At 38.2% G+C, this 24,858-nt stretch overlaps 1 pseudogene across 1 annotated transcript in view; it reads left to right on the forward strand.

Moving 5' to 3' along the window:
- Positions 1-19,010: 19,010 nt before the first annotated feature.
- LOC308241802 (small ribosomal subunit protein uS2-like) overlaps positions 19,011-24,858 on the forward strand; it is an 86,941-nt pseudogene continuing 81,093 nt past the window's right edge. The window contains exon 1 of the transcript in view: positions 19,011-19,100. The product of the transcript in view is annotated as a small ribosomal subunit protein uS2-like (transcript). The remainder of the gene's footprint in view (positions 19,101-24,858) is intronic.

The raw sequence follows: 24,858 nt of genomic DNA on the forward strand, positions 1-24,858 counted from the left end.
ATCCACACTTTTCTTTACAATCCTTTGTCCTTTAACAATTTCATTGCCACTTATTATCAAGATTACACAGTGTCTTAGCTTATTAGTTTTGACTATTGCATTATTTCCTTGCTCTGTAGCATTGCTATTATCTGAACTGCATTAACACTTTAGAATTATGAAGGGCTTCTGAATCTTTGCATTAGATTGATTTAACAATTTTGCGGTTATTTGCCTTCTTTATGATTCTATTGCTTTTGTGTCATGCTTCAACTCCATAGCTTGTTAGCCTTTGTCATAATAAAGCTCTCTATTCTGCTAATTTTATTTTGAGAGAGAGAGAGATCAATTTGTTGTTCCACTATTTATTCATTCATTGGTTGATACTTGTATGTGTCCTAAACTGGGAATTGAACCCACAACCTTGGCATATTGGGATGATTTTCTAACCAATTGGGATACTTGGCCAAGGCTACCTCACCAATCTTAATTAATACCAATACCGCTTCTCTAAAGATATCTTTCACTTAACCTACATACTTCTTCCCAATTTTATTTTTTTCTATATTTCATCATATTTCTTCTCAATCTCCATAAGTAGTCTTTTTATTCTTAAAACATGCTAATGACTCCATTTTTTTCTTTCCTTCTCTTCTACACATTTTCCTTTGGCTAGCTATACTCCCATTGGACTTCAACAACTACCATGTACTGCATTGAAAAGAGGAGTTAGAGTAAGGAGGCAAAGCAGAGAAATTACCGATGTTTTCAGAAGGAAGGGCAAGATCAAGATGGATGGGGACAGAGATAATCAAAGTTACAGTGACAGAATCCATCAGATTCTCTTAAGAACGGAGGTTTAAATTATTGCATGAATAACAATTTGGGCAAATACCAAAAGCCAACCAAAAAAAATAAAATCTAGGAAAATGAAAGTTTTGGAGAGGTCTTCAATTATTGACACAGGGTACTTACCTTATATGACCACATAGACCATTATTGGAAAAGTTGGGAGCCATCTCTAAATGTGCCTTGAAATTTCATAATCCTAATCACATAGTGATTTTTTTTTCTTTTTATGGGAATAGAGAAAGACACTGATATTATAAACATTGCTCTTAATATATTTCAAATTTAACTACAACCTTTCACCTAAGACATCATAAATGGTTTAGGTTAGCACTTGCTGCCCCTTAATTCAGTCCCCTCTTCCCTTTTTTCCTGATCATGATCATCAAGCAAGTATTGTTCGGATCATAGTATCTCCTGAAAAAACTGTAATCTCCTGTCTTCAGGCAGAGAACTGAAATCTGTGTAGATAACATTAGGATGTTGTTTGAGTTCTGACAGGGAATAAATAGCTATATGATACCCTTTAATCAGTTTTTCCTGTTGAAACTTTTAAGTGTTTGTTTATTGTAAATAGATGAATCAAAATGATTATTACTCCTTCTATCTCAGAAGGAGTAATGTCTGAATTTTGGCAGATTTTAAAACAGGGGACTTTAGGAAGAAGTATAAACTATAATAATTTGGAAGCATACTTTATTTTTACAGAGTCTCTCCAAGTGGGAGAGACCTACCAAAAGAAAACTGAGAGCAACCATCACTATTGACACCTAAATACCCTGAGAGTTCCTGATAGATTGTTCCCAAGGGGAGAGTCTATAGTCTCGCTTATTCTCCAATGACAAGGACAATAATTTCCAACCTATTTTGTATTCTATGTTTAGGGTCTTGTTTCAGCCATGTTAAAATATTACAATACTTATGAGTCCATTTACATTCAAACATTCCAAATGCAAACGTAATGTACAGTGACAAAAAAATATAACATTGGTTGCCTGGGGCCAGTGGTAGTGGGGTGGTGAGAGGTTGATTGCTGAAGGATATAGGGAACTTTTTTGGGTGATTGAGATGTTCTGTATTTTGATGGTGGCAGCAGTGACTGGAATACATTTGTCAAAATTTGTCAAACTATGGATTCAAAATGTTTTTTTTATTGAATATAAGTTATACCTCAATAAAGTTGATTCAAATTTTAAAATATTTATGAATAATGCTTATATGGATATTCCTGAATATATTGGAGATTCCCTGAGTTATCTTATTTCTAGTATTATAATCTCTGTGTGAAGCTTTTGTACTTCAGTTTGGAAGATTCATAAAATCAATCTCATTTTCAAGTATTTTGATTATAAACTTTGTAGTATTTTAAAGTGCTAGCTACATTTTAAAGTTTTCCTCTGATAGGTAAATTGCTTATCTTAATTTATTTCAAGTTAAATTATCCTGGAAGGGGTATCTAAACAATCTTCTGGTTCTTAGTATGTGATCTTTGGTATTAACTCCTGAAGTCAATCTATAATAATAAAAGTGTAATATGCTAATTAGACTGGACGTCCTTCCAGATGTCCTTCTGGACCAAGCCACAGCAGTGAGGGCCAAGGCAGAGGTGGCAGAGGCCTTCGCCGTGGTGGCGGTAGGGAGGGGGACTGAGCTCCTTGCACAAATTTCATGCATTGGGCCTTTAGTGGGAGTATAATGTAGTAAGGAATGAAGTCTTGAGCAACTGGCATAGTTAACTTCACTTAGAAAATGTTTAACTACTAATAAATGGCTTACCTATAAGGAATCTTGGTTTGTTTGTTTATTTTGTCCTGACTCTACAAATATTAAGACTATTTTGAAAGTATTGATGCTTATAAAAGTTTATAAAAGCTTTTAAGGCTACAAAAGAAAACAGACTATTTTAAATACAGAGAAAAGTTTCTATAATTTACATATCTTTTTAAGCTATACAAACTTGATTTCTGTACAAATTTTAAATTTATCATTACACAATTTATTTTACCAATAATATGTGACATGTTAAACATGTAAGAAGTCCTTATATTTCTCTTGAGAAATATTTATATTTTTCTTTGTCTATTGCCCCAAAGAACTTGCCCTCTTGATGTATGTGTCAAAGATAATTTAGTCAATGAGATATGACTCATTTGTAATGGTAATATCTGTTAGAACTTCTTATTAAAGACAGAGATGAAGCATATTTATATCCATATATAATAATTTGATCTTTTTCTTCCTCATTTTTATTCTTTGCTTATGAATAATTCTATTTATCACTCAAGCCAGAAATTGAATCGCTTGGGAACTGCAAATTGTTTTGGAGAGATGTGTGCTGAACTTTAATTGATAAGGAGAAAAACAATGTTGTCTATTTTCTGTGAGAGCTGATATAGATTTTTCATTATTGCCGGGATTCTTGTCCCAGAGTTACAAAGGGTTCTGCAATCTGGAGAAAGGGGTTGATGCATAGATTCAAGAAGGAGTCCAAAGACAAAAGATAATTTTGAAAGGCATTGGGGGTCAGAGGATCTTCAGCTAAAGGAACTGAAGACTACCTCCTTGTCTAGGACCCTTGCTTTTATTAACACAATTTGTCCTAAGGCAAGGTAGAGATATACACTTCTAAGGGTAAGGTTTCAAAGGGTAGAATTTACAGAAGCATTGTCAGTTTGGGGAATAGCCTACAGCTGTTTAGGTGTTTGGCCAACAGGAGGCAATAAAATGCCCTGAGCTGTCTGGCAGCTAACAATCCTATTCAGGTTTGGGGGAAGTGCCGTTTAGCCGTTTCCAACAGGTAAACTACATATGTGGCTCAGCCATTGTTGAGTGCACCAAGCTTCACCAACCTTTTGATGAAACTCTTGTAATTATTACATACTGGAATATGTTCCCGACAATTATGCTTTTTCTCCGTAGTTGCCAAATTCCTATCAAACCTTGGACTAATGATAACACATTGACTTTAATGTCAATTTTGGGAATGACCTGCAGACACTGTTGGTTCCCTGTGCTGAGTCATTGTATCTCAGTTCTCTCTTCGTTGCAGCTATGAGGGGCATTTCACTGTCATGCTGAGCTCCCCCTAACTTGGGCCTCAGGTCTTTCTCTAGGCAGCAAAGACGGCATTTTTGGCCCACAGACAGGCGTGGCATTAAGAAGCTGGAGGGAGTGCTCCTGCAGGGGAGGTGTGGGGACTCAAACAGCAGGAAGCCAGGGCTGGGGGATAAATCCCCAGCTTCCAACCCTTCAGGCTGTTACCGGAGGTTCTAAAGTATGTATATGTAGAAACTATAGCCTGAGATGCATGTCTCAGTGGTTGAGCGTCCACCCAGCCCAGGAATCAAGAGATTAAGGTTCAGTTCCTATTTGGGGTACGTGCCCAGGGTTGCGGAATCGATCCCCAGTGTGAGTCATGCAGAAAGCAGCCCATCAATGATTCTCTTTCATCACTGATGTTTCTATCTCTCTCTTCCTCTCTGAAATCACTATCTACAAATACTTATTGGTTGATACTTGATAAACCAAGTTCTTTATAGAAGCCCAGTGCATGAATTTGTACAAGGGTGGGTCCCTTGACGTGGCCTGCGGGGATTGGGCCAAAACCAGAAGTCCAATGCCACCTGCAGCTCCTGCCTGGTGCTCCTGCTCATCCCAGCCCTGCTGCATCTGCCCCAGGCTCGCGCCCAGTCAGTCCTGATCGGGAGAGGCTCATGATGCTGCAGCGGCAATTTCAGCTGTGAGCCCTGTGTCTGGCCCCCATCCCGAGGGTGGTGGGGGGTGCCTGGACACGATCAACTCTCCAGGTGGGCTGGGAGATATTCTTGCCAGCCTGGGATCCAGATCTATCCTGCTGACTTTTGCACCAATTGTCAGGAGCGAACTGGTGGCTGCTTTTATATCATTTCTTCCTTGTGGAGTGTCTAGGGAGGGGAAGCGGCTGTGGTGCCTGAGGCTGACTTCCAGGAGGTCTGCGGCAGCACTGGTCCCTCAGTGCCTGGCTGGTTCTCAGGAGATTGGACCTGCAGGACTACTGAGGTAGTGTGTGGCTGCTGCTGGGCTGGTGGACCACTGGGATGGGTTGGTCAGCTGAGTGGCAGTGGGAGTGCACTGACCACCAAGGGGCAGTTCCTGCATTGAGCGTCTGCCCCTTGGTGGTCAGTGCATGTCATAGCAACTGGTCAGCCAGTTGTTTGGTTGCTTAGGCTTATATCTATCTATCTATCTATCTATCTATCTATCTATCTATCTATCTATATACACACTAGAGGCCCAGTGCACAAAATTCGTGCATGGGGGGTCCCTCAGGACTGCTAGCTCCTAACTCCTTGCCTGCCTGCCTGATTGCCCCTAACCACTCTGCTTGCCTTCCTGATTGCCCCTAACCACTATGCATGCCTGCCTGATTGCCGTTAACCGCTCATCTGCCTGCCTGATCTCCCCTAACTGCCTCTGCTTCGGCCCCCGCCGTCGTGCCTTCATCCAGAAGGACATCCGGAATGACATCCGGAAGGTCATTCGGCTGTCCAGTCTAATTACCATATTATGCTTTTATTATTATGATAGATTTTCAGTCCTCTCTTTAAAGACTCTCTCATCGTCCATTGTTCAGACATTCTGCTCTGCTCCAGAATCTTTTAGATTCATAGTGAGGGCACTGGAGATTGATTGTTCCAGTTTATCCCTTTGCTTGGTTTTCTTTCCCAGTCATGAACTGTGAAAAGCAGGATATGTTCCAAGTGTAAATTTATTGCCTGATTTTTATATAGCCTAATAATACATATTGGCAGAAACAATACTATCTTTCACTTCACTGTATTCTCTTTCTTGGCACACAGGAAGATTATATTTCCTTGCTGTTTGGTTTTGTCACTGAAATTGTATTTTGGCCAATGAGATGTGAACAGTTACTTGTGCTATTTCTTGGCCAGGACTTTTTAAAGAATATATTTTTTATAGATTTTAGAGAGGAAGGAAGAGAGGGAGAGAGAGATAGAAACATCAATGATGAGAGAGAATCATTGATAGTCTGCCTCCTGCATGCCCCCCACTGGGGATCGAGCCTGCAACCCAGGTACATGCCCTGACCAGGAATCGAACCATGACCTCCTGGTTCATGGGTCGATGCTCAACCACTGAGCCACACAGGTCGGGGTTGGCCTGGACTTTTAAAAAGAATGCATAAATCTCCAAGTCAAACTTTCCATGTTAGAGTGACCCTGCAGGCCAAATATTATGGTGCAACTGAAAGACAGAGGAGGGTAGACTGATTTATTTTAGCCTTTGCACATGTGAGATATTGATTTTTGTTAAGCCTATGAAATTCCAGGATTTATCTGTTGCAACAGTTAAGTTGCTTACTCTAATTAATACGTTATGCCGTTAGCCTAATAATTTATGGTGGAAAAATAAATAAAAATTAATTTGATCATAGGTTTCAGGATTTCATTATTGCTTTTATCAAGTTGTCAATAAATGTCCTTATGAGTTCAAAAAGCATCCACTCCTATCATTAAAGTTGCTTAAATCCTCTAGAGTTTCTGTTCCCATATATGCTATTCTAGTCTTACTCTATGTGTACCTCTATGCCTTGAAGAAATATCAGATCCATTTATTTATTTATTAGGAAATATTTTGCTGCATTATAATTCCATCATTTTGTTTCTGAGTTGATTTCTTTCTCAAAATGACACTATGGGTCCTGATTCCTCTCTTCATCTTTTAAATGCCTAGTGTTGACTCAATCATTCCATTAACATGGACACTAATTAAGAGACTGACCTTATAACCCTTTAAATTCAATAATTTTATTATTTTAACTTAAATATACGTTAAATCAGTAATAGCAATCATCAAAGGTAATCTAAAGTGGAAATAATGGTTTTTTCATTAGTATCACTGTAAAATATTTCTTTTTACTAAATATAAACCATGCTTCTTTACTCTAAGATTTGTTAATGCTATTAGCCCAGTTGCCTCAACTTCCTGAAAAAAAAATACTGGCACCTCTCAAATTTCTAATTTCAATTTTTCCCTTATATCTTCAGTTTTGTATTATACAAAACTTACAGCTCTGCTTGCTTTTTTCATTACACACCTCTTTTTTCAATTAATCAGGGTCCTTATGTAATGCTTCCTCGATTTCTTATCTGGTCTATATTTTTTCTTTTTCCCTCAGTATTACCTTTTCTTAGGAAATCCTTTATCCTCATAATTTATTGTACTCAGTTTTATATAACTCTGTAATAGCATGTTAATGAGAGTGACAATTTATTTCTAATTTATTTTGTTAACATCTACTTACTTTGCCTTATGTCCTTTCTATAAGAATCTCTGTGAATTTCACATAAATTTGTTATCGTCTCTCATACAAACTTTCCTAGAGGAAGAACTTTGTTGTATATTATCTTGTTCTAATCTTCAAATGTTCGGAGGGTAATAAGTGTTACCCCTCAACTGACATTGTGATACTGTCTGGTGCAGATATCATGTTACTGTTGGTACTGCTTGTCTTTTCTTTATTGTTTTCAGTAGAGTGTCGTTTCTAGTACATTATTCATTGCTTATTCAAGCAAACCAAATTAGAATACATTCATATTTATACAAGTGACTCTAATAATCATAGCAACTGATCGAGATGTCAAAATCTTTGCATATAAACTAACATTTTTATTTAAAAAAGAGAAAATATAACACACATTGCATTCCAGTAAAAGGAGCAACTGAATTAGAATATTCTTGGTCAGTAGCACTTCTGAATTCCAGCCACACATGTCATGGTTCCAAGAACAGCATTGGTGGTTAATTTCTTAGCTTCTGGAGCCAGACCTCCTTGATTTAAAGCCTTGCTCCCAATGTACTGCTATGCGATGTTAGGCAAGGTATTTAAACTCAGACTTTGTTTTGTTTTTTCATCTGTAAAATGTGAGTAGTTATTTCATAAGTTCTTGTGAGAATGAAGTATGTTAATAAATGTGGGACATAGTAAGCAGAGTATAACTGTTAATTATAACTTCAAGTCTGTATTACTTAGCTGTCATACAGCTATCCATTCATGAGCACAAATACAAAACTAAATTTGCTCAGGCTACTGTCTGCAGAAGTCCTAGACAGTGGTCCCTTGAACATTCAGGTTGATTTTGATTTCACAAAACGTAAAAGGAGTTTTTGAAATTTTGGCAGTAGAACACTACTAAGAGAATTGTTTAGGAGTGGGGTAGGTCAGAGAACATTTGGTTAAATTACAGGTAATTTTGTACAACATTTAATTAAAAGAGACACTCAAGCATGGTGGTATTTAAAGCCAAAGTTTCCTATCTAGGGATGGGTATCAGTCATGGGTATTTAGAGACCATATTTGAACAGTTTTTAGATATCTTTTTCTTTAATTATCTTCTGCTGTATCACTCTGCTGTTTATTGTTTGATCATCTCAAGACTAAGAGAGGTGTCCTCATGAATCCCCTTATACTCAAATGTTTTTTCTAAAGTACAACAGACGGTTGTAACTATTATTCTAGGAGCCTCTCCTTCCATCATGCTGGGAAATTGGGAAATTGGGAGGTTAGTATGTAATTTTTATCAATTTCCATGGTGTAAACATTCCTGTGAAGCACCAGGGAAAGCCACTAATGGTTTAACAACTGGCTTGTGAAACGCCGCCGGGATATTTAACAACGGACTCCTGGGAACCAGTTAATGCGGTTTCCCCTCCCCCGGCTGATATTTCTCTTTGCCTATATAGGCTTTTCATGTTCAGAATTCCATAAATGTGAACAAGAGCACACAGTTTCCCCTAATATCCACTTCAACTTGTGTAATTCTTGAGAGATCAAGAAAGAATTTGTGTCATTTCTGATGGAATTAAAACAACCTTCCAGCAAAGTGATACTAGCAGATTATTCTTCAGACTTCTTCATGTGTCCTTCCATTAAAAGCCCGCACCATAATTACAAAGCAAGCTCCAAGGGACAGTGTGTTCTTGAAGCTTTTGCAACCAAGAACTGGGACATGGGGATAAGGGTGGTATCTGCTCTTTCTCTCCCTTCCCCTGTGGGCTACAGAAAACACATGGAAAAATAATGGAAGCAGAGAAGATTAGAATAATTTCATTCAAACTGCCCAGCACAGCTTGGCCTTTCCTCTCCAGTATGCCTGCAATTCTCCCTTAAGCGTTCTGAGGAAAACTTTGAAACAATTAAAATACAATTTAATGCATTGCACCTGTCTTTTTTATTGTTTAAAGTATTACATATAGTAGTACATATATCTCCTTTTTTTCCCCCCATTAACCTTCCCCCAGCCTCCCCTACCCCCGGTCGCATGCCCTCATCACACCCCCCCCCCAGTGTCTTGTGTCCATTGGTTGTGCTTATATGCATGCATACAAGTCCTTTGGTTGATCTCTTCCCCCCCCACTCCCCAGCACCTGTCTTATAGACTTGCTCACCACCACCTTTTAATGACTCCTTTCCTTTTTCTATTCCCTTTATCCATTTATATTTTAAACAGAACATTGCCTTCAAACAGAACATGAATTGGTGATAACAACGCAATAATAAAAACACTATTATTATTTTCTGTTTATAACAATAAAAAACTCTAGAGGCAAAGATTGCTTCAATATGCTTACCTAATTACCCCACTTACAATGGGGGAGGTCTGCTATCCTTTCTAGAAAGACAGAAATAATACTAAATGTCTTGCTAATTTACCAAAACATGCACAGATTATATTTCATTTGACAACCCACAGTTGAAGAGCTGAGAAATTAGTGCTAAACTCTGCAAGAAAAAAAAATGATGCTGTTCTGAGATTCCCAATAGCAGCGGCTTCCTCATGGTCATGGTGTCAGACTTTACTTAGTGATTTTAGTGATTGCCATGTCACTTGGTCTTCTTTTATCTGGGTACTACGTTGACATGCTTACTGATTCTGAGCACTGAAGCTGAAAAACACTCAGTTAGTGTAAGGGCTGAAGGAATAATGCTAGATAAATCATGCTGTTGTTCTATACACATAATACTTTTCTCTAAATAACACAGGGCACTTGGGACATGTAACCTTGCAAATCTTTGTGATAGTCTGATTAAACTAATTAGATACTGTTTCATTAGAAGAGGAAGTAAGGTCTCAAGAGAGGTGGTCATTTCCCAATGTTCAAGAAGAGACATGAGTGATCGTTTAGGATTCACTTGTGAGGGTGAGCCAGCCCTGATCAAAGAAATAGGACAGGATTGCAGGTGGCGGGGGGGGGGGGGGAGGGGCATGAATAACCTAAGAAAACATTAATTGATGTTATTGCTTTGAAATATACATTGAATGAGAAAAATCAATATGTTACAAAACAAATTGTTTCATTCAGAGACCTAATTTTGGTGAAAATCATCTATTGATAATTTGTTGGGTAAAACCAGAAAAGTCAGGATAAAAAATTAAAATAATGTGGCCCAAAATAACCCAACCCACAGCAACCTTTAATTATTTAGTATGTTATATAAAGGACCAAGTGAGGTACTTCCAAAATGAAAAATTAATTTTATGTTTTAGTGGTTTTTAACAGTGATCAAAAACATTGAATGCTCAAACTAGCATGCCTACAATTACAAAGCCATCTATCAGCAAATACATTATTACAGTGCTTATCTTAGTATGTACGATGGTCAGTATCACTGAAGGACAACTTTCTGTTCTATTTGGTGTAGATAACCTCAGATCTTTCTCATTACAACAGCATTACTCAAGTCTGCAGGATCCAGCTAGCACTATCCTATACAGTACATCAGCAATGAATATTCCTTAAAAACATGAAAGTTCTCTTCCATTCTTAGCAATGCCCAGATCAATTTTCAGGAGTCATTCTGGCCGAGGCATTTGATTGCATCTTAAGAGGTTAAAACTCCTCTGGCAAGATATGCTGATTTATTGGTTTTAAAAAATGGAAATTCTAAGTGCTGGATCAGCAGAAGGAAGGCACAGAAAGCTAGTGACCTTCAGGACTCTCCTGAGATTCAGTGTTAAGGTGGCCTGAGCCCAACCTCAAAGACGAAAGTGGCTCCTTAGACTTTATACAAGCTTTGGTGCTCTCCTGGCGCTAGGCTTTCAGCTCAGGGTCGGCTATGTAGTGCTGCTGCCGAGTTGAACAAATTCAGGAGGTAAAGGTGAAGGCCATATTTTAGATTCTGAAAATCGTTTTCCCTAGAACAAAATTTCAATTTGACTTTCATGCTGCATAACTGTGCAACATGGTAGCCCTACTTGGGCACACTTCACTGACATCCCTCCACATTCTTTATCACTTGCCTAAACCCCACCATCCTCAAATCTTTTTCCTTACCATTCTGTCTCTTTCTCCCCTTAAACATGTCATAACATCTAATTTCAAATGTGATTTCATATATAGTTTGTATATTTCTTGCCTGCACCACTCGATTATTCTCTAACTGAAATTATTGGCTTATAATTTCAAATATTCACATTTTGGCCCAATGTTTTCTAAGGATTTAAAAAATAATCTTGAATTAACTCCTGTTTGCTTGAGTCTGTTAAGGAGTTAGAAGTAGCCTACATCCTCAAGAATCCAGTGCTATTTTGGTGCCTTACAGCAAACATGTCTTCTTTCTCATATGGTAATGCTTTTCTTTGCTTCTTTGGAAAATTCATACTTAGCCTCAAAACACAACTCAAATGTTATATCTGTACCCTGAGGCAGTGCTAATTACTTCATTATCCTCTTTGATTTAAATACTACCCCATGGCAATCTCTATTGCTTCATGCATTTACATGTTTCTCTTCTCCATTAAACTTTGCACTTGCTATAGGAAAGGGTTATATTTTATTAACTTTGCATTCAATGCAATTAGCACAATGTCTGATATTTAATAGGGCCTTATGAATATATTTTGAATACATTAGTAAATTGCATAGATGGAATTAATAAAAATGAAATATGAAAGAAAAATAAAGATGACAGTGGTCCCAGTGATGCTAGATTTTAGGTTTTCCCTATTCCTGAACTTTCAGAATAAACACGCAGTAATGCTCATTCCCAAATCTAACCGATGACAAGGCATGAGCTGTGTTTCTGTGCTCTGAAGCTAAGTTCTTCATGGAAGAAAATAAAATTGTAATTCAAATTTTGGAATAAACACACACATCATTTTGCAATCCCTTAATATTCATAGTACTTCATTAGTGTTAGGCAGAAACGAATTGAATATGAGCGTCTCCACTTTTGAGGGGTTCACTATCTAAATGGTTTTACAAACATTTTTTTAAAAGCTTAAGTGGTATGAAATCCTGGGTCATAGCTTGCTAACCTTTGATTTATAGGATAATGAAATGATCCCAAGCAATAGCCAAAAATGAGAAAAAATAATTCAATATATTGACTAATAAATAGGTTTTAGTCGTTTTTCAGCTAAGACAGCTCTTGTTCATTTGCAAGGAGATGGAGTATATTGGCAGCAGTTCATAATCTCCTATTTGCAAACCTACTGTCTACAGCAAGAGAAGAGTGCACTTTTTGGATACCTTTGACAATCCAATATGGAGTCACTGTCAACCCTTAGAAGGGGTTCTGAACACCCAAAACAACAAGTCTGGACAGTCAGATAAACACTCCATCTGGACACCAATATGCGTGGGTCTCCGCCCCTGGTGGCTATAATGACTCAGAGTTCTGACCACCCAACTCTTGAGCCTGGCTATACCATGGGTCACACTTGGAGTCCTGCCAGACTTCCACCCCACTGGACACGTGCTGCCACTGCAGTCATCTGGCTTGAGACCTATGTCCACCTCTCCACCTTTGGATGCCACCAGTGGCCAGGACTTTACACTGAATATTCTTTCTATTCGTTGCTATTGCGTAAGCTCCCCCTCTCTGGTGTAACCTGCATGTGACTCTCTTGGCTCTTCTAATAAACCTGGCATTGTGGAAAGACACCAATGGGTATGAGTGACTCTCTCAGGGACACTCCCTTGCTCATACACTTACAAATGTTGGAACTTTACAATAGGTAACAAAGCTTTGAAGGAGCAAGTCTCATCTCAAATTAAGAGTTCATAGGGATTCAGCCACATCTTTATTATGATTGTTGTAACCTGGTAAATACTACTCCTTCCCTCAAAATGAAAGAAACAAATTGATGAGACTATCAATTCACGCTAGAAAGCAACATAGCACACCAATATCTATATACATAATTTTATTTTTTTTGGCATCAACTACTACATCATGGGGTAAAGAGGAAGTTGCTTTTATGTATGTGGATTGTGGTAAGATAGTAAGAAGCTAGGAAAATTCCTAGGCAAGTGGATTGGAGAAACAGAGACAAGAAAATTAAACAAGGACAACTTGTGAATCACAAGACCTTATCTTCCTCAACCAAGGACACTTGATTGAGAGCAAATGGTTTATACCTCCCCTCCCTAATCAGAAAATACATACCTTAAATCACTCTGGCCTAGGAAAATAGAGAACACAGACCCAATTAATGCCATTTGTGCAAACTAAACCCAAGGACAAATAGTCTGGGAGACAAACAACAAAACCCCCAAAGCATTTGGATGGTATCACTTAGGGGATTTTAGGAAGGAAAGATAGCTGCTAGGACAGGAAAGAAGAAGGGGAGAAAAAGGGGAGTTTATCTCACCCACTGAACAAAGAAGTCAACTATCATAAGACTTGAAAACAAGATACATCCAAATTCCCTTTCCTGTAAACTTTGTCTTCCGAGTTACAGCTCAGGTATACCATGGTCTTGACAGAAAACACACTGTTCCATGTACAGGCCCATATATGTATAATGCTTTTCTCATGAGATCTGAATACTCTCCAAGCATTTACTAGTAAGCCTCTGCACACATCAAGAAGACAGTTTCTTGCTCTAGCTGGTTTGGCTCAGTGGATAGAGCGTCGGCCTGTGGACTGAAGGGTCCCAGGTTCGATTCCAGCCAAGGGCATGTACCTTGGTTGCGGGCACATCCCCAGTAGGGGGTGTGTGCAGGAGGCAGCTGATCGATGTTTCTCTCTCATCGATGTTTCTAACTTTCTATCCCTCTCCTTTCCTGGCTGTAAAAATCAATAAAATATATTTTTTTAAAAAAGAAGACAGTTTCTTCTATGAACATTAAGGTGTTTGCAGTCTAATAAAAAGAAAAAATCATGGAAGTGAGGGTTTGTGTAACTGGTAACAATAAAAAAGGTCACTGACTAACTTAAATGGATCATAAGGAAATATTTTTTTTTGATATATTCAAGGTCTTGCTTTTTTCTCATATTTTTCTTGTTTTTACTTTCTTATGCTTCCACCAATAATTTTCTTTTTGAATATCACCACCAATTTTTCTTTATAGCTTTCATGAGTTTGTAAAGTATATATATTTTCATACTGAAGCCAATATTATTATGTTTGTTTTTTTTGTTTTGTTTTGTTTTTTTTTTTCATATGGACTCAACAGCTGAATCAGTGTGAATGTAACTCTGGGAATCACCTGCCAGGAGTAAGAGGTAAGAGGTCTGAGTCCTGCAGCTTGAACAGCTGTTGAAGCAGTGTGCATTTGGTGGGACACATAGACCTTTGCCTTGTGTTTGTTAAATGGCAGTTGATTGTATTTAGACAGTGAAATGGAGCTGAGGATGACAAGGTATAAGAGAGCAACTGGTGGGTACCATTACATCCTTCCAAATGTGCCCCCCAAAGTGGCCATCAAATGACCAAAGTTTCCTATGTTAGGTTATCAAAGACAAGTTTCATTTGCAAGTGTTTTGACTGAAAAAAGGTGATAATATCAGGCAAAACAATTTTAAATGATTTTGTCCTAAATTCATTCATCCTTCCCTTCATATTTTCATCATCCATTCACATAGTCAATAGTATATGAATAATAATTTTATGATAATTTTCTCAGTGCCTGAAACTGCATTTTATAAACATGGTCCCATCTGCCAGCAGTTACAAACCACAGAGAAAGACAGACACTAAATCAATAAGAGAACACCTAGACATATAATTACAAATTTTGATGACTGTTATAAATGATTAGAGGAGTGTTCTATGAATAAAATGAAGATACCTGAGTGAGTTCATAAAAGCAATATTATATAGTGATATTAAGAGCCTGTCCTCTAAAGTCTACTTGTGCTCTGCTGCTTCCAAGATTTGTGATAATGGGAAAACGTCTAATTCCCTTGTATATCATTTTTCTACCTAGAAATTGGTAATGACATAATATTTGCTTCATAGAGTCATTTATGGATGAAAAAAGTAATATGTAAATATAAGTCAATTTCTTATTACAGTGAATGAAAAGATTAGTAAGTTCTCAATGAATACCAGCTCTTATAATTCAGATAATCAGAGAAGGCCTGTATAACAAATGGATGTAAATTTTATGTTTATGATTTTAGAAATATTTAACATATTAATTTGTGTTTGTCCTGGTGCATCTCACATAAAATGAGAAAGGGCTTAAACTTGCTGGTGTTCCTTTCTTAACGATAGAGAAAAATACCACTTTCACATGTGGGTTGGCCAATGATTCACAGGAAGTTTCATGGTAACTTAATTAATTAATCAATTTATTAACTTTTTCCTTATTATTATTATTTTTAAAGAATAGTTTATTGATTTTTAGAGACAGAGAGAGTAACATAAATGTGAGGGAGAAACAATGATCGGCTGCCTCTGCACTCCCCTACCAGGGATGAAGCCTGCAATGCCAGCCTGTGCCCGGACTGCAATCAAACCAGAAATTTCTTGGTGTACGGGATGATGACCAACTAACTGAGCCACACCAGGCCAGGGAGATGATTTTATTTTTAATGTTACAAGTTAATATAAATCTCACTGCAAGACCTAATGTTTGATTCCATCTAAATTTTTTTTTGTTTTTTTAAATAGTAATTTTTTTGGCCTAAGAGTTTTCCTTTATTTGTTTTTATTGTGGGGCTTTTTTTGCACAAGAGTCTTATTGTAAACCCCAAAATAGAACAAAGTTTATGATTCCACTATATAAAATAGATATTAATTATTATTCTCCAAAATAAATTGATCAAATCATATAAAATTTGCATTATGAAAAGTTGGCTCGTTAGGAAAATGCCTGTATTTGAAAGTGTGCACAATTTTGAGAACCTCCCATGCAGAAAGATTAGTAAGCCTTGGGCAGTCATCATGCAAGCTTTGAAATTCTGTTAGTAGGAATTTGAAGCAAAATGTTAGGCCACTGAGAACCATTTATTCTGGAACTTGATATTTGCTCTGCTAAGAATCTTTGTATACTGATAGTCTCAAAGGAGTTTTTCTTAACATTTCCAATTTCCTACACTGTGTATAATTTAAGGAGATATTTGTTGCCTAATATGTTTTCTTCTGGAAGAATTCTCAATCTGCCAGATCCTCCTGCTAAGTGAGATAAGGAAGCACTTTGATATCCAGACTGTCTGGCTCGGTTTATATACATTTTCTAGATGGACCTTGAGTGGCCTGAGAGAGACTATTCCTTTGCAATGACCCAACTTAGAGCTCACTTCCTGGGAATAATTCGTACATTCATTCACCTAGAAAATTGGTTGATGAAGTATTGATTTTCAGTATATCCATAGCTTTTTCTTCTATGGGACTCAGAATTTGTTTGATTATTTACTCATTTTGCCTTGGATTTTGATTCTTATATGCCTTCATCTCTCACATCAACAATAGGGTGTAAAGGTTCCTGTGCAAACATAAATGTTTTAAATGTATTTGTGATATGTGTTTATTTAGCTGAAGTTAATTGCAAAGAAAAAGAAAGGGAATTTGTGCTTGGTAAATTCAGAGACATATTAAAGGAAGATGTATACATATAATAAATACAAGATCCATAAAAGCAAAGGCTATTTTTGGTATCCTCACACCACTTACATAGTGCCTATCACATGATAGTGTCTCAGTATACACTACAAATCAGTTGAATTCCTTTAATGGGAAACTGAATGAAGTAAAATTTATTTTCAGCAATGCTGTTCATATTTTTTTTAATATATTTTATTGATTTTCAGAGAGGAAGAGAGAGAGAGAGAGACATCAACATGAGATACAAACATCCATCTTCTGCCTTCCACATGCACCTCACTGATATGTGCCCTGACAGGGAACCGAACCCTCCACGTTTCCCTCCATGTTTTGTGTATGGGATAATGTTCTCACCAACTGAGCTACACTGGCCAGGGCTGTTGTTTGTGTTTTTAAAGACACTTATGAAATAAAAGCTCAATGGTTAAAAACAGCAATTTGTCTTATTTATATCCTGCCCATTGAAACAAAAGGGAAAAATAAGCAAACAAATAAATTTTAAATTGAGCATGGATTAATCTCCCTTCCTTCCTCCTCACCCCCCCCCACCTTTTTTTCTTTCTATCTAAGAACTCCATTGTTAATTTCTTTTCCGATTAAAGGGTACTCAGAAGAGTATCTAAGATTTGAATTGCAGAGGAAAAATGTTAACAGGTGTCATACTTTTTGATCAGGTTGAAAGAATCATGCATTAGAAATTAAGTCCCTTAACACATTTTAGACTAAAATAAGTCATAGACAGTCTTTGCCTTCTCACTTTGGGTTATAGATGACCACACTCTCAGACTCTTTGGTCACCAAGTCCTTAATAAAAGGTCCAACAACACTCATTGCCAAACACTGAGAACAGAGCTCTGAGTAGAAAATTGAATTGCATCACACTCTGAAATCTTCCCCTTTCTGAGTAAGTTTATAGTGACCATTTCCTTAGTTAATTCACTCATTAAAATATCTTAAATGACTATAGACTGGTGAATAACAAGCAAAGTTTCTGTTTTTCTGGAGCTACTAGAGGAATCATAGAATATGCAAATAAACTATGTTAGCTTGTGATATAGGCTATGAAAACATTAAAGCAGGTTTAGGACATAGGCGACAAGGAGTTGGCAGGGTCCTGATGTGGCCACGATGACAATGGCAGGCCTCTCTGAGCCGGTAGGTGACTGTGATGGCTTTTTGATGTTTCAGCGTTGCCAAGCTACAGTCCTCAGTTTTTCAGTCAAACAGTAATCTAGATTCTCCTGTGAAGAAATTGTGCAGATACAATTACAATTTCTTATCAGTTACTTTATGTAAAAATAGCCATACTGGATGAGCCTGACTTAATCAGTTGGAAGGCTGTAAAACCAGAGTCCAGGTTTTCCTGAAAGACAGGAGCAATTCTGCTTGTGGACAACAGTCTCATGCCTGTGGAGTTCCAGTCGATTCATGATCTTCCCTCCTGATGGATGGGCTGTCCTACAAACTTGGACTTGCTAATCCAGCCCCACACTTGCTCTCTCTCTCTCTCTCTCTCTCTCTCTCTCTCTCTCTCTCTGTACACAAACACACACACACACACATTTTTCTGCTGCTTTTCTGATTGAACTCTAAATCTTGATATATTGACATTTTTATCTCTCTAAAATATTTCTCTATAGAAATAGAAACTTTCTCTTTGTGTGTATATACAGGGTGGGGCCAAATAGGTTTACAGTTCTGTGTAAACAAACATTGTTTGTTTATTTTTGTATTATTATAATCATAAACTGCATGTTGTTTTCCATAGGAACAACTATAAACCTACTTTTGCCCACTCCTGTATATCTTCTCTCTCTTTTATTTTCTGCTGCTTCTCTAGTTGAATTCTAAATGATATGTTAAAATTTTAAGTGAAGTCCTCAGTGAACTGGGGACACTAGTCTTTTTAGGCTTTGAGACAGATTATTTTGTGCAGAGAAGTAAGGAAGTCCTTGAGCAGAAATGAGAATTTGAGGGAAGAGGGAAAAAGGCCTGTTTCTAATTGGAATCCATGGATGGGAGGGTTGTATATTGTGGGTTTGTTTTGTTTGTTTGTTTTGTTTTTGTGGGGGGGAGTTGTATATTGTTAATGCAGAGAAAGAACAGGACCAGTTTTTGTAGGGCTTTGCAGGCAATATAAAGGGATTAGGATTTTATTTGAGTCTAAGGGGAGGTCACTGGAGGATTTGAGCAGTGAACTGATGTGCTCAGATGGGTACTTTGTAAGATTACTCTGCAGCTGTATGAAAAACAAGCCTGAGGGGTCACGACCAGCACCAGGAAGGCCTGGGAGGAAGCTGTCACAGTGGGGTGTGTGCAGTGGGTGATGGTAGCTGGGCTAGCATGGCGGCAGATGAAGTGGCAAAAGTGGATGGTTTGGGGACATATTTTGGTGATGAGTTCACAGGGTTTGTTGTTGGATTGGATTTTACGGTAAGCAAAATCAAGGAATCAAGGACTAAAAGGCATTTTTCCTAAGAAGCTAGATAAAGCAGAGAACAAGAAGGCAAAGTTGGGGCAGAGGGTGAGAGGCACTGGATCCAGGGAAGAAGTGGAGAGGTTTATCTTCTGAGACAGGAGAAAAGCCTGAATCTGAGGCTCCAGATGCAAATAGATGGGGAGTGTGGTTTTAGTCCTTGTCCCATTGAGTCTGTGTTTCTATGAAATTAAAAAAAATGGGGGGCACAAACCATCTTCAATTGCACTAGTGTCCACAAATGTGAAAAAGTACTCCAGAGAGCAGCCACTAGAGAAAGCATCAGGGCAGTTGTGTGCTCAGGAGCCTGCTTTCTTAAGCAGATGATGGAAACAAAGTTGATGCTACAGAGGTAGGTGGGAGTAATGGCACACAAACTCCCTGAAAATCTGTCTATTAAGTCTGTAAGAGGACAGTGTTATGGCTGGAGATGAATCTGGAAGTACTGTGAATGGCAGGGGCTTCCCATTCAGCACCACAGAGGTTTCTGTCCGTGTCTTCCTTGAGCCCATATCACGCAGCAGGTTTGCATTGTACACATACCAGCCATGGGCCATGGGTTCTCCTTCTGCAGTCAGAAAATCCTTATTCACCCAGATGCCTAAGCAAATATCTTCCCTCTGTCTTATCCCTTCAAATCAATCAACAAATTCGCAGCAGCACTTGAGACTTCTCCAAATTTGTCATGTCCTCTGTCTTGGCATTCAGACCACTTTCACCTGCCATTGATATTGTCACTATTTGCCTCATCTCCAAACTTGTTGCATTCAGTCTTCAATCCTCTTATTATTTTTCACTTTCTACAGCCAGAGTCATCGTTCTGAAAGGCATAGCTAATGCCATCACTCCTCAATTTAAAACTCTTAGTACATTCCAAGTGCTTCCAGAATAAAGTGCAGCCTCTTGCCACAGCTGCCAATGCCCTTGTGGTCTGCCTTGATCTCCCAATCCTTGCCGACACCTTTTTGCTACCTTGGCCTTGCATTCTCAGCACTGGACAACTGGATTTCTCCAGTACACTACTCTGTACAAACCATTGCACAGGCTCCCCATTAGGCCTGGACTTGTAACCTTGTGCTCCTCATTTGATAGGTCTCAGTCATGCCACCTCCTCTGAGAAGCCCTCCTTGATAATACACTGGTTGACTTTTCTCTGCTCCTACTGGTAAAGTCTTCTATGCTTCTTCTGATAATAGTACTTACCAATTAGGCTTGAAATGGTCTGTTTTCATGTCTGTCTCCTCTACTAGACAAAGTTCCTTGGCAGAAATAGTGTTTTGTTTGGATTTTGTTGTGTTTCCATCACCACTGGATTCTGAGGGACTAGTGTAGTATCTGACACATATTATGAGGTCCAGGGCCAAACAACACCAGTGCCTGGAACAGCTTTAGCCAAAGATGATAAAGATCAGCTCTGATTTTATATGAAAATACTCTGCTCCTACCCACCCACATAGACATTTCTAGAGATATTTACAAATGGATATGATTGTGGTCCTTTCTCTTGGCATGAAAAGGGGCTCTTTTCAACAGATCTAAGGACAATTTTTTTAACTGACATTATGTAAGGTCCAAATACCTATGGGCTCAGGGAACATTTGGATTAAAGGTGATTTTATCTCATTAAAGGTGATTTTTATCACATCCGACTTGCTCTGGTTTCACCATTGCACTCTCCCAACACCACTGTTGCCATTTATAGATCAAATCACTAGACAAATGCATATGTGTATGAGCCCTGATTAAGGGTATACCTTAACTTCTTTTATAGGAGCTTTCTATGCCTCTTGATAATTTAAAGAGAGCTCTGCCCCAATTTATGTACTAAAGAACATTCTATTATATTCAAGATTGCTTTCTTTGCTCATTGTATATGGAAGACCTCTAGGGACATTGGGATCGGCCCATCCAAGATAACCCCTTTATTAATTCAACAAACAGGTTTTGAGCCCCTATTATATTCCAGGCTCTGGGGATATAGCAATGAATAAGACAAGCCAGGTATATGGTCTCCTGCCAGTTACAAACTAGGAGAGGAGGCAGGTACTATACAAATAAAAGTGTGATGTGTTTATTGAAGGAGTATAATGTAGCACCACAGAAACATATGCAGAGGGATGGGGGAGGCTTCTCGGGGGAAGTGATGTGTAGACTGCAGTCAATGAAAGGATATGCACTAAGTATTGAAACATATTCAGAAGGCCCTGTTTTTCTCAGCCTCATGAAGGAATCTTCATTCCTGCCCCTGGGGCTGGCTGTTAAGTTGCCTTGTCTTGCTGATTCTAGAGCAGGGGTGGGCAAACTTTTTGACTCGAGGGCCACAATGGGTTCTTAAACTGGACCAGAGGGCCGGAACAAAAGCATGGATGGAGTGTTTGTGTGAACTAATATAAATTCAAAGTAAAGGAGCGGAGGGAGAGCAAGAGAACCCTCCGCTCTTTCGGCTCCGCGGGCCAGATAGAACAGCCGAACAGGCCGGATCCGGCCCGAGGGCCGTAGTTTGCCCACGGCTGTTCTAGAGTCATAGTCACCTGAATATTGGGTGATGTTGTCAGAGTGGTGAAAGCTCCAGAACTGTGCTATGCTTCCATGAGAGCTCAATGAAAGGAAACTGCTACAGCAAAGATAGGTGCCCTGCAACCCCACCTACACTTAATCCAAGTCATCAGTCCCTGATGCCACCACTACTGTTGCTACTAGTGCCACCTATGATATAGAGTTGCCTAAGGCATGGCCAATGCTATCCCACTGATTAGAAGATGAGAAGAAAGTCCACTTCTCATCTGTTTCATTGCCTTTGCCATAGAAAGTGTTATGTGAAACGCCCTTTAAGTTGATTCCCTTTTTAATTGAAGACTTCCATGAGACCACTAAGCTGTGAATGCATGCATGGGGATAGAGGCAGGTGCCAAGGACGAGTCTGCAGAGTGGATGCCATATTGCACTCACCATTGCCCTTCATTCAAACATGTAGCACTGCAAGATTTTGAGACTGACTTCCTTCACTTAGGATTTATAAAGGTTCTAGAGGCCTGGTGCATGACATTCGTGCACTCAGGGGTCCTTCAGCCCAGTCTGCGCCCTCTTGCAGTCTGGGAGCCCTCGGGGGATGTCTGACTGATGGCTTAGGCCCACTCCCCATGGTCGGAAATCCTTAGCACTGCTGAGGAGGCGGGAGAGGCTCCTACTATCACCACTGTGCTTGCCAGCCGTGAGCCTGCTTCTAGCTGAGTGGTGCTCCCCCTGTGGGAGCGCACTGACCACCAGGGGGCAGCTCCTGCATTGAGGGTCTTCCCCCTGGTGGTCAGTGTGTATCATAGCCTTCGGTCTTTCTGCCTTTTGGTCAATTTGCATATTAGCCTTTTATTATATACGATTGACATTAGAATCAAATCATACTAAGCTTCCGTGAGTTTCACAGGAAATGCTTGATGCCATAGTTGTCATAGTGCAAAGAAACAACCAAAGCCATATCCATGAAAGACAAATTGTTATTTAGTGGAATTGTGCTGCATAGACATCTTCATTTAAATGTAGGTGATTGACACCCCATAAACACAAAGATTTTTATAATAGGCAAGCAGCCAAGGCCACGCATTCAGGAACATCTTTAGAAGATTCTTTTTTAGTAAATGCACCTGCATTTATGCTTCAGAGATTCAGCCTATGAAATGGTGAGGCACTTATAAATTATTTTAAAGAGGTTTTGATATACTAATCAGCTAAATACATATACCTGGTGTCAGTGTAATTATTATTCAGAAACATTTAGATCTGATTGACACATTGAAAGTTTTATCACATAAATCTGAAATAACAGACTTGCTGCCTAACTCTATTCACCCCTAATTTTTTTCATATATTAATGTCATTATAGCATGTTCTTTCTGGACTAGTAAAATTGGTAGTTATCATTTTGCTCTTCTTAAACATGATCTCTTATATAGCATGTTTTACAAACACTTTGTTACTACTGCTTCAGAGATGGGACAATTTTTCTGGGGAAGAGTCCATTTCAACTTTTGTAACAAAAGAAAACCATGTGTGAGGAACAGAAGAGATTATTCCCAATATAAACCTCTATTTTGAGAAAGCCCTGGTCACTGTCAAGTGGACTATCCACACAGTTTCTTGATTAAACTGAAGCAATGAGTAAGCTGGGTAATTGTTCAGGGTATTGACTTTCTATCTCACAAAGCCTTGGGTCTCCAAAGTTGCCATACAGTAAGCCTATGCTTTCTTGACTTGCTGCTATTAAGTTCTTGCCATGCTCAGAAAGAAGGTCCTTTTTTGATTGGATAAGATTGGATGAAGTCTAGAAAATGGATAAGAAATGTTTACTTATTCACCACATCTAACTCCTACTTCAAATGCTATCAAATTTAAGTTCTAATCACTTTATTGCCTTCCTCAATAAATTTTCTATACTAATTATTTTGAACCATTATTCTCAGTTAGCATTTTGGACTATTTACAGCTATTTCAAAATCCAATCAATTCCAGATTTTCCACAGTTTTATTTGTGACCCTTTGTTCTTAAGATCTTAGTTAAAATAATCAATAATAATAAAAACCAGGTGGGGTTTTTTGTTTGTTGGTTGGTTTATGTTTTTTTTTGTTTTGTTTTGTTTTGTTTTGTTTGTTTGTTTTTTTTTTTTTGCTTCATCTGAGGTTTGTATGTGTGCATGTGCAGTGATAAATTCAATGTTGTTTGGGAAAAATGACGAGATTCAAGAAGTGACAGAGAATTAAAAATAAAGGCACTGATTTTATCTCTTCACATTGCTTAAGAATTGAAATATAGGGCAGCGAAAGATAAAAAAATAAGTTAATTTTATCAAAAGGAAAACATGCTGGTCTATCTTAATCTCAGCTCTTATGATGAAGCCACTCAAATTAGCATGAAGAAAAAAACAAAAATGTAGAAAGAGGGTGAAAAGGCAAAAGTAATTTAGTATAAAATTAATGAGATATTTCATGGAATCTAAAGAAAGATATATACTCAAATTTCAGAAACTGAATATGGTTAATATAAATTCTATTTTTACTAAATGTAATTATTAATTTAAATTCAAATTACCAATTTTTAGGATCTTATTTTTTCTACTTGTTATGGATCTTGGAAAAGTATTATTCCTGCTTTTTAATACATTTGCTTTATCCTTGTCTTCTTTTTCTTTGAAATTGGCTTTCTCTTCATTCCTGAGAAGACTTACAGAGGCTATAGACATTGAAACCTACCTGCAGATTCCTAAAAGCGAAAGACAGTGAGTTCAGCCTGCCACGGTGCCCATTTTGGGCCCAATAAGCAATGGCCGGAACTAAATTTCACACAGTGCAAACGTGACCGGAGGTTGTCTAACTCAATTGGATTGAAGGGTAATATTTTTAAAAAATAAAGTAGATCATGGATTGAGAAACATCACAAACTGTCTCCTCTGTATAACAACTTTCAGGGTAAAATTACAAATATCCATGTTAATAAACCTTTACTAATGATGAATCTAATTGCGATCATTGTCCAGAAATTTATTTGATCACAAGTTACGAGAGACCTAAAAATAAAACATGTTCTGTATTTTATTACTGGTTATGATCTCTAGACCCATGATCGGCAAACTGTGGCTCGCTAGCCACATGTGGCTCTTTGGCCCCTTGAGTGTGGCTTTTCCACAAAATACGATGGCCTGGGCGAGTCTATTTTGAAGAAGTGGT

The sequence above is a fragment of the Plecotus auritus genome (genome assembly GCF_963455305.1).
Source record: "Plecotus auritus genome assembly, chromosome: 1".
Taxonomy (NCBI): Eukaryota; Metazoa; Chordata; class Mammalia; order Chiroptera; family Vespertilionidae; genus Plecotus; species Plecotus auritus.